Source organism: Lagenorhynchus albirostris, chromosome 2 (genome assembly GCF_949774975.1).
Source record: "Lagenorhynchus albirostris chromosome 2, mLagAlb1.1, whole genome shotgun sequence".
Taxonomy (NCBI): domain Eukaryota; kingdom Metazoa; phylum Chordata; class Mammalia; order Artiodactyla; family Delphinidae; genus Lagenorhynchus; species Lagenorhynchus albirostris.
The window spans coordinates 156,164,467-156,173,303 of NC_083096.1; positions in this window are offsets into that span (position 1 = coordinate 156,164,467).

Below are 8,837 nucleotides of genomic sequence, written 5' to 3' on the forward strand. Positions count from 1 at the left end.
TTGTGTTCATAGGTATATTTGCTGCTAAAGAAATCTTTGTATCAATATTTTGGAGGTAAAAGTAGACAGTTGTGGAGGGTACCCTGGGGGTGATAGGACTCACCCTGCACTGGAATCCAGATCTTCAAATTTCAGCGAGTGAGCCATGGTCCTGTTGAAGCAGCAGTGCTCTCTGAGTTGGCAGTGAAGGGGTTTTCCTTCCCAGAATAGTCAAGAGTTGGGGCAGGTTATACATAGTGGGCCTCATACCAGTTGACCCCTGTCCCTGCTGTTTCACCCTCAGGTGGTGATGGGGGGTGGGATGGGAGGAAGGAGAGATGATGCAAGTCAGTGCTCCTGCTGACTCTTTCTCTTGGGTGGAAAGTAATGACATTATTAGATGGTCTTCCTTACCATTGTTTTTCCACTGAGGTCTCACATACTTAGATGTACTCAGGGTTAAATGTTGACTATCGTGGGCTACTGACTAATGTTTATTCAAAAGAAATGAAAAGATTGCCCTTTGGGGAATTCCCTGGCGGTCCAGTGGTTAAGACTCACACTTCCACTGCACGGGGCACGGGTTTGATCCCTTACCAGGGAACTAAGATCCCACAACCTGTGTGTCATGGCAAGAAAAAGAAAAAAGATCCCCTTTGAAGGGTGAACACTTAATAAGGTTAATTAGGTGAAAGTTTACATGAGGGAAGAAACAATGTAAGAGCAATTAGCATCCTCACCCAATGTGCCCTGGCCCCTGGAGGCACTATTACATACGTGCATGTCTAAAATGTTGTGTTTTGATGAGTTTTTCTCTTGATCCAGGCTGATGGTTTTCTCTTCCTGGGATGAGGGGCTAATCTGGCATCTCACTCCAGGGCCTCCGTGTTCAATTTGTGTAACTACTGCTTCCTGGCAGCCTTAGGCTTGGCTTCAAGCACCATCCTGGTGAACATTGTGATAGATGACCACTTTGCCTACATTTTTTTTTAATAAATTTATTTATTCGTTTTTGGCTGCGTTGGGTCTTTGTTGCTGCACGCAGGCTTTCTCTAGTTGCGGCGAGTGGGGGTCTACTCTCTTCGTTGCGGTGTGCGGGCTTCTCATACCGGTGGCTTCTCTTGTTCCGGAGCACGGGCTCCAGGCGCGCGGGCTTCAGTAGTTGTGGCACAAGGGCTCAATAGTCGTGGCTCGAGGGCTCTAGAGCTCGGGCTCAGTCTTTGTGGCGCACGGGCTTAGTTGCTTCACAGCATATGGAATCTTCCCAGACCAGAGCTCGAACCCGTGTCCCCTGAATTGGCAGGTGGATTCTTAACCACTGTGCCACCAGGCAAGTCCTTGCCTACATTTTCAATAAAAGGTCCCAGTTGTGTAGTAGACTTTTGCTTCCTGGATTAAGAGATTCTTCATGCCAAACATTGATATATGGGATGGTGTTCCTTGCCCACACACACTTTTTATTTTTTAAGAGAAAGGGAAAGAAAAGATACTACTTATCTCCAAAGCCAGATATCACCAGCAGACTTCTCATTTGAAGTTGACAAAATCCTAAAACTTTCTTCTTGAATTAATTCATTGCTTAGAAACTGATGTTCATTTTAGCTGTTTGCAATTGCTTTATCACCCACCCTTTCTCCACCCTGGCTATCTTGTCTGCAAGTCATAGCTGTTAAAATCAAGCGATCTGCAAAACGGCCCTTTGCTTCTGAGCCCCTCCCCCAAATCCTCTGTGGTGGTCCACAGTTCTGCCGAGGTATGGGACAGAATCTTCAGATTTTCCCCAGGAACCTCTTCCCAGTCATTTTCTCATTCCCTCTTTCTGACATTGACAAAGGATAGCTCATTAAGAGCAACTGGTGATCTAACTTTTAAATACTTTTATTGTATCCTGATGATAAGGGAAAGCAGAGTAATCAGATAACTGAAAAAAAATTTTTTGTGTTATTGTATTGAAATGCCAATATACAATACAGCTTGGTTTTTAAAGGCTTAGAACATATATAAATATAATTTATGATTTGATATGGTGCACAGATGGTTATATTTTTTAACATCCTTCCCTTTGTGGAAATCAGTAGTGGATGTGAGGAACGAAATGATGCCACGTTCATCAGAGCCTAAGTGTGACATGCACATGACACGCCAGTAATGGCTGCTTGTGAAAGAATGTTCTGATCCCACAGTGTTCCTGGGTGTGTGAGTTTATATCAAGTGAAGGCCACTTGATTTATTTATTTTAAATTTATTTATTTATTTATTTATTTATTTATGGCTGCGCTTGGTCTCCGTTGCTGCATGTGGACTTTCTCTAGTTGCGGTGAGTGGGGGCTACTCTTCGTTGCAGTTCACAGGCTTCTCACTGCAGTGGTTTCTCTTGTTGCGGACCACGGGCTCTAGGTGTGTGGGCTTCAGCAATTGTGGCTCATGGGCTCTAGAGCACAGGCTCAGCAGTTGTGGCACATAGGCTTAGTTGCTCCACGGCATGTGGGATCTTCCCAGACCAGGGCTCAAACCTGTGTCCCCTGCACTGGTAGGCGGATTCTTAACCACTGCGCCACCAGGGAAGTCCCGGGCTACTTGACTTAAATTAAAGCTTTGGAATTTAAAGCTTCATTCGTTCTCTTGGGTCAACTTTCTAGTATATTTATCAAGTGGCAAACTATTTTATTTATTTATTTTAATTTATTTTTTTAAAATTTCTTTTGGCTGCGTTGGGTCTTCATTGCTGCACGTGGGTTTTCTCTAGTTGTGGCGAGCGGGGGCTACTCTTCCTTGCGGTGCGTGGGCTTCTCACTGTGGTGGCTTCTTGTTGCAGAGCATGGGCTCTAGGCTCACGGGCTTCAGTAGTTGTGGCACACGGGCTTCAGTAGTTGTGGCTCGTGGGCTCTAAAGTGCAGGCTCAGTAGTTGTGGCACACAGGCTTAGTTGCTCCGCGGCATGTGGGATCTTCCGGGGCCAGGGATGGAACCCCTGTCCCCTGTGTTGGCAGGCAGACTCTTAATCACTGTGCCACCAGGGAAGTCCCGGAAACAATTTCAAAAGACAGTTGATTTGTTCATATTTACTCTAAAGTTAAAGTGAATTAATCCAATCAATCAATGGTTACATAAACTTACTATGCTAGCAATTGGTTTACAGCTGTGAGTTAGAAACGGAGAAATAATTTGGAGGTGCGCTGCACCTTTTGCAAGAGATGGTATTTGTGTTTAGTTTTTATTTGTATCTTATTGAAGTAGAGTTGATTTACAGTATGTTAGTTTCAGGTGTACAGCACAGTGATTCAGTTACACACACACACACACACACACACACACACACACATATATTTTTTTTCAGATTCTGTTCCCTTAGAGGTTATTACAAAATATTGAGTATAGTTCCCTGTGCTATACAGTAGGTCCTTGTTGGTTATCTATTTTATATATAGTAGTGTGTATATGTTAATCCCAACCTCCTAACTTATCCCTCCCCCCACCCTTTCCCCTTTAATAACCATAAATTTCTTTTCTATGTCTGTGGGTCTCTTTTTGTTTTGTAAAATAAGTTTATTTGCATTTTTTTTTAGATTCCACATATAAGCGATATTACATGATATTTGTTTTCCTCTGTCTGGCTTACTTCATTTAGTATGATAATCTCTAGGTCCATCCATGTTGCTGCACATGGCATTATTTCATTCTTTCGTATGGCTGAGAAGAGGTGGTATTTGAAGTATGCCTTAGAGAATAGGTAGATTTTTGAGCCAGTAGTAGAGGAGGACGTTGTTTCAGACTGAGCAGGCCAGGGGACCACAGGACTGGAGTGGAATATGTGGAAAGGATCCTATGAAATTGTTTACCTGAGGTTCCCTCAGCAAGGCAGTGGTAGAGCTAGGATGGAAATGGCCTCAGTCCTGGTTCAATGGTCTTTCATCTGAATTGTTCCCTCTCACCTCCCAAGTGGAGCTTCGTGGAGAGTTTTGAGGAGGGAAGAGACAGCTGGTCCATGAGACTTCCTGATTCGCAGGATGTTCAAGGAAATCCTAGTGAGTGGGGCTTTCACGGGTAGGGTGTGGCTTAGGTAAATCCTCACCTCACCTAGTCATAGTCAGAACTAGTTGGAAATCGTCATGTTGATTCAGAAAAATCGACAAATATTTAATCATGGGGAGCCTAAGAATGCATGTACTGAGACCTCTAATAAAACTGGCCAATGTCTAGGAACACTTTCTATGTACAAGGCACAGTTCTGAGCATTTTACATGTTGCACAAATGCATACATTAACTCATATCCTCCTCATAACCTTATGAGGCAGCCTTCTATTATCATTACATTTTGCAGATGCCAAAACAGGCAAATATTTCTAGACAGAGACTAGTACTGAGAAAAGCCTAAGGTGATAAATGAGGCTTTGGAAGCACTTGAAGTTCAATGGGGGAAAGAGGGTGATTGAGACTTCTGGTTTCTATTAATGACTAAGTTATTCTTATGAATCCTCCTGCTGAAAACAGCTAAAATTTCTGGATAAAATATAAATTAAAAAATGTCTGAAGGCATCCAAGAACTGACAAGTAAGTAGAGAGTTATCAGGCCAAAAGTGAAGATAACAATAATCCAGAGAGAAATGGAGCAGAGATGCCTGGAAACCACATTCGATATAAAGACAAACCATATTTGATTCTAGCAAATCAGACCTTACCCTGGATTGAATGGGACAAAAGTCAAAACCCAAAGCCCACATACAATGAGTCTAATAGAACATGTTTCCCACAAAAAGCTGACATGCCAGAGAGCTATACCTTTCAGAATAAGAGTGGAACAGAAATTGAGTTCTCCCAAGGATTTGCAGGCTGGAGCTCAGAAAACATCAAGCCTTGAACTTGGCTTAAGATGATCCTGTACTAAATACAAAGAAAAAAAGAAGAAAATGACCCTGTACTATTTGTGTCTTCAGGTGTCTGATATAAATAAATGAAATTACTTTTTGGAGGAAGGGACGTTTTATCTCCCCTCCAGTTATTTCCACATATTTTCCTGCAAAGATACAATTGTTTTTTTGTTTTTTTTGTTTTTTTGTTTTTTTGTGATTGATTCCCCTGGCAAACAGCCCCCATCTTTAGGTCACCAAAAGGGCTTTACAAAAGTCACCTCATTAACTAACAAAGACACTTTAATCACTTATCACAGGAAATTCCAAGGGCTTTAGGAGCTCTTTGCCAGGAACATGATCAAAGACCAAATATATATTTATTATTATAAATCACAATATCACAACTCCAAAGATATTTGGTTTGCATAGTATTATCACATTCCTTGTCCCCTTGTGCCTTCTGCCCTGATGGCTTTAAGGAAGGACAGAGAGCTGGAATGACTTTCTACCCATCCCCAGCTAGGAAAGAAGGAAGAAAATTAAGCTTTGTCCTAAGGAAAGGAGATTTGCGTACCTAATATATACCAGTCATTCATTCCCATTAACTAGATAAGAACATTGAGTCAAAGAAGATGAGGGACAACCCGAGATCACCAGAGCAGTTAGTATCAGAACCAGAAGACTGCAGCCCTGTTCTAGGACAGTCCATTTTCACTGGCAGCATCCTTCCTATACTTTGTGGTGACTCCAACCTACTAGTGCCCAGGAATGTCCTAATGTGGTAAGGAAATAGAATGATATTGTACTGAATTCAGAGTCAACTCTTCTATGTGTTGATGAGTCATTTTGAAAGTGTGCACCTCATCTTGGGACTTGAACCCATGTACCGGAACTTGAACCCAGCCAAAACCCAGACTGGGACTTGAACCCACGTGGGAGGGACTCGAACCCACGTGGCAGGGACTCGAACCCGACCAAAACACACAGCCTTCCAACTGAGATCACACACCTGGTTTCAGAACTTAATGAAGCTCAAGTTTTTGGTGTCTCATTGCAGAAAGAATTCAGTGAGAGACAAAGTGATAGGTAAGAAGTGGATTTATTTAGAGAGAAACACACTCCACAGACAGAGGGTGGGCCATCTCAGAAGGTGAGAAAGGCCCAATTGTTTTTTTTTAAAGCATACAAGAAAAGGTTCTCACCAGTGGAAATAACGGGTAACAGAAACTGATTGTCAAAGACTTCAGATACTTGAATTACAAGGTACTATAAAACGTTCACGGTTGCTATTTTCAAAGAAATAAGTGACAAACTTAAAAATACCCACAGGGAACAAGAAATGGCAACAAGTGAAATGGGAGTTATTTAAAAGATCAACTAGAACCTTTTTAGAAATGAAAAATACAATAACTAAATCCATCAATAAATCCCCTTAACAGAAGCTTCAGGGAGAATTAGTGAACTGGAAGATAGGTCGAAAGAAATTATTCATGCACATAAATTTAACAACTTAGAGGAAATGGATCAATTCCCCCAAAACGATAAGCTACAAAACTTCACCTGATATGAAATATATCATCTGAATAATCTTATAACTATTTTAAAAAATTGAATTTGTAATTAAAAGACTTCCCCCCAAATAATATCTAGGCCCAGATGGTGATGGTTTCATTGAAGAATGCTACCAATCATTACAAGAAGAATTAGCACCATTCTATACCATCTCCAGAAATTAGAAAAGCAGGGAACACCTCTCAACTCATTTTATAAGGCCATTATTATTTTGATACCAAAACCAGACCAAACGGTACAAAACAAAACAAAAACAAAAAAACTACAGACCACTATCCCATGAACATACCTACTAAAATCTTCAATAAAATATTAGCAAATTGAATCTAGCAATATGTAAAAAGAATTACATAACACGGCCAAGGGATTTATTCCAGATATGCAAAGCTGGTTCAACATTTGAAAATGAATCAATGTAATCTACTATATCAAGAAGCTAAGAGGGCTTCCCTGGTGGCGCAGTGGTTAAGAATCCGCCTGCCAATGCAGGGGACACGGGTTCGAGCCCTAGTCCAGGAAGATCCCACATGCGGCGGAGAAACTAAGCCCATGCGCCACAACTACTGAGCCTGCGCTCTAGAGCTCGTGCTCTGCAACAAGAGAAGGCACTGTAATGAGAAGCCCGCGCAGCGCAACAAAGAGTAGCAACGAAGACCCAACGCAGCCAAAAATAAGAAAGAAATAAAGAAAGAAAGAAAGAAAGAAAGAAGCTAAGGAATAAAAATCATATGACCGTGTCAATTGATACAGAAAAAGTATTTGACAAAATTCAACACCCATTCATGATAAAAAACTCAGTAAAGCAGGAATAGAGGGGAACTTCCTCAACCTGATAAGACTGAATACCTTCCTCTTAGGATAAGGAACAAGTCAAGGATATCTTCTCTGGCCATTCTTATTCAACATAGTACTGGAAGTCTAGCCAGCACAGTAAGGCAAGAAAGGGACATAATAAGCACACAGACTGGAAAGGAAAAAGAAATAAATCTCCCTATTTGCAGATTGTCTACATTAAAAATCCCAAGGAATCTACCAAAAAACCTCCTGCAATTAATAAAGGAATTTAGCAAGACACCAGTTTACAAGCTCAACACATAGAAGAAATCCAGAATGCGGCAGAGACAAAAGGATGGAAAAAACAGTGGGTAAAAAAAGGATTCTGGGCTTCCCTGGTGGCGCAGTGGTTGGGAGTCCCCCTGCCGATGCAGGGGACGCAGGTTCGTGCCCCGGTCCGGGAGGGTCCGACGTGCCGCGGAGCGGCTGGGCCCGTGAGCCATGGCCGCTGAGCCTGCGCGTCCGGAGCCTGTGCTCCGCAACGGGAGAGGCCACAGCAGTGAGAGGCCCGCGTACCGCAAAAAAAAAAAAAAAAAAAGGATTCTTATGTTTAATCAAAGTTACAGAAGGAGAGAGACAATGAGGCAGAGGCATATCTGAAGAAAGATAGCTGTGAATTTTCCAAACCTGTTGAAAGTACAAATCCACGATTGAAGAAACAAAGAATTTCAAAGCAACGTGGGAGGGGGGAAGAAAAAAAGAAGAATGCAAGAAGAAAGGAAAGCAAGCAAGCAAAAAGATTAAAAAAAATAAAAATCCTACCTAGATTCCCAGTGAAATTGCAGAACCCTGGAAAATGGAGAGATCAGAGACTGGAGAAGTAAGCAGGGGGCAGGTGAATACAAAGTTAATGGTATTAGACTTACTGATTTTACTTACATAGTCCTTATTACTTGCCAAGCCCCTTACATTAAGTGATTTACTTCTCACAGCAATTGTATTAGGTGGGCACTATTATTACTTCTATTATATAGATGAGGAAGTTGAGACAAGTGAAATTTAGCTATCTGCGCAAGGTGACACAGCTTATCAATGGTAGAGGTAGGATTTTGAACAACGTAGTTCTGGATCGTTTGTGCCCTTAACTACCACACATATTTGTCTCCCTAAAGGGCAACGGGAAGCCATGAAAAGGTTTTAACCAAGGGAGCGACACCACATTTGCTTTCCAAAAACAAATCATCCTGGCACCACTGTGGATAATGGATTAAATGGAGCTAAGGGTGGAAACACGAGGCTGTTGGAATAATGTATCAAAAAATAAGGAGAGCCTGGATGAATGAGGGAGGTGGCAGACAAAAGAAAATAGATTTGCGGGCTCTTCCGGAGTCGAGTCCACTTGGCTTGACTTGGTTTTGGATCGGATTAAGGGGATGAAGGAGGGTGAGGATGGCACCCATGTTTCTGACTTGGGCAATTCGTCGGACAATGAAAGTCATTCACCGAGGAGACTTCGGAGAGGTCTGATTTTGGACACGGTGAACTTGTGGTGCAGAAACTCGGCCAGGACGAAGAGCAGAGCCCAACACTGAGGTCCTCCTGGCAGGGCGCGCGCAAGCCCGCGGGCGGGAGCTCGGCGCGGCACCGCGAGCCTCCGAAAGC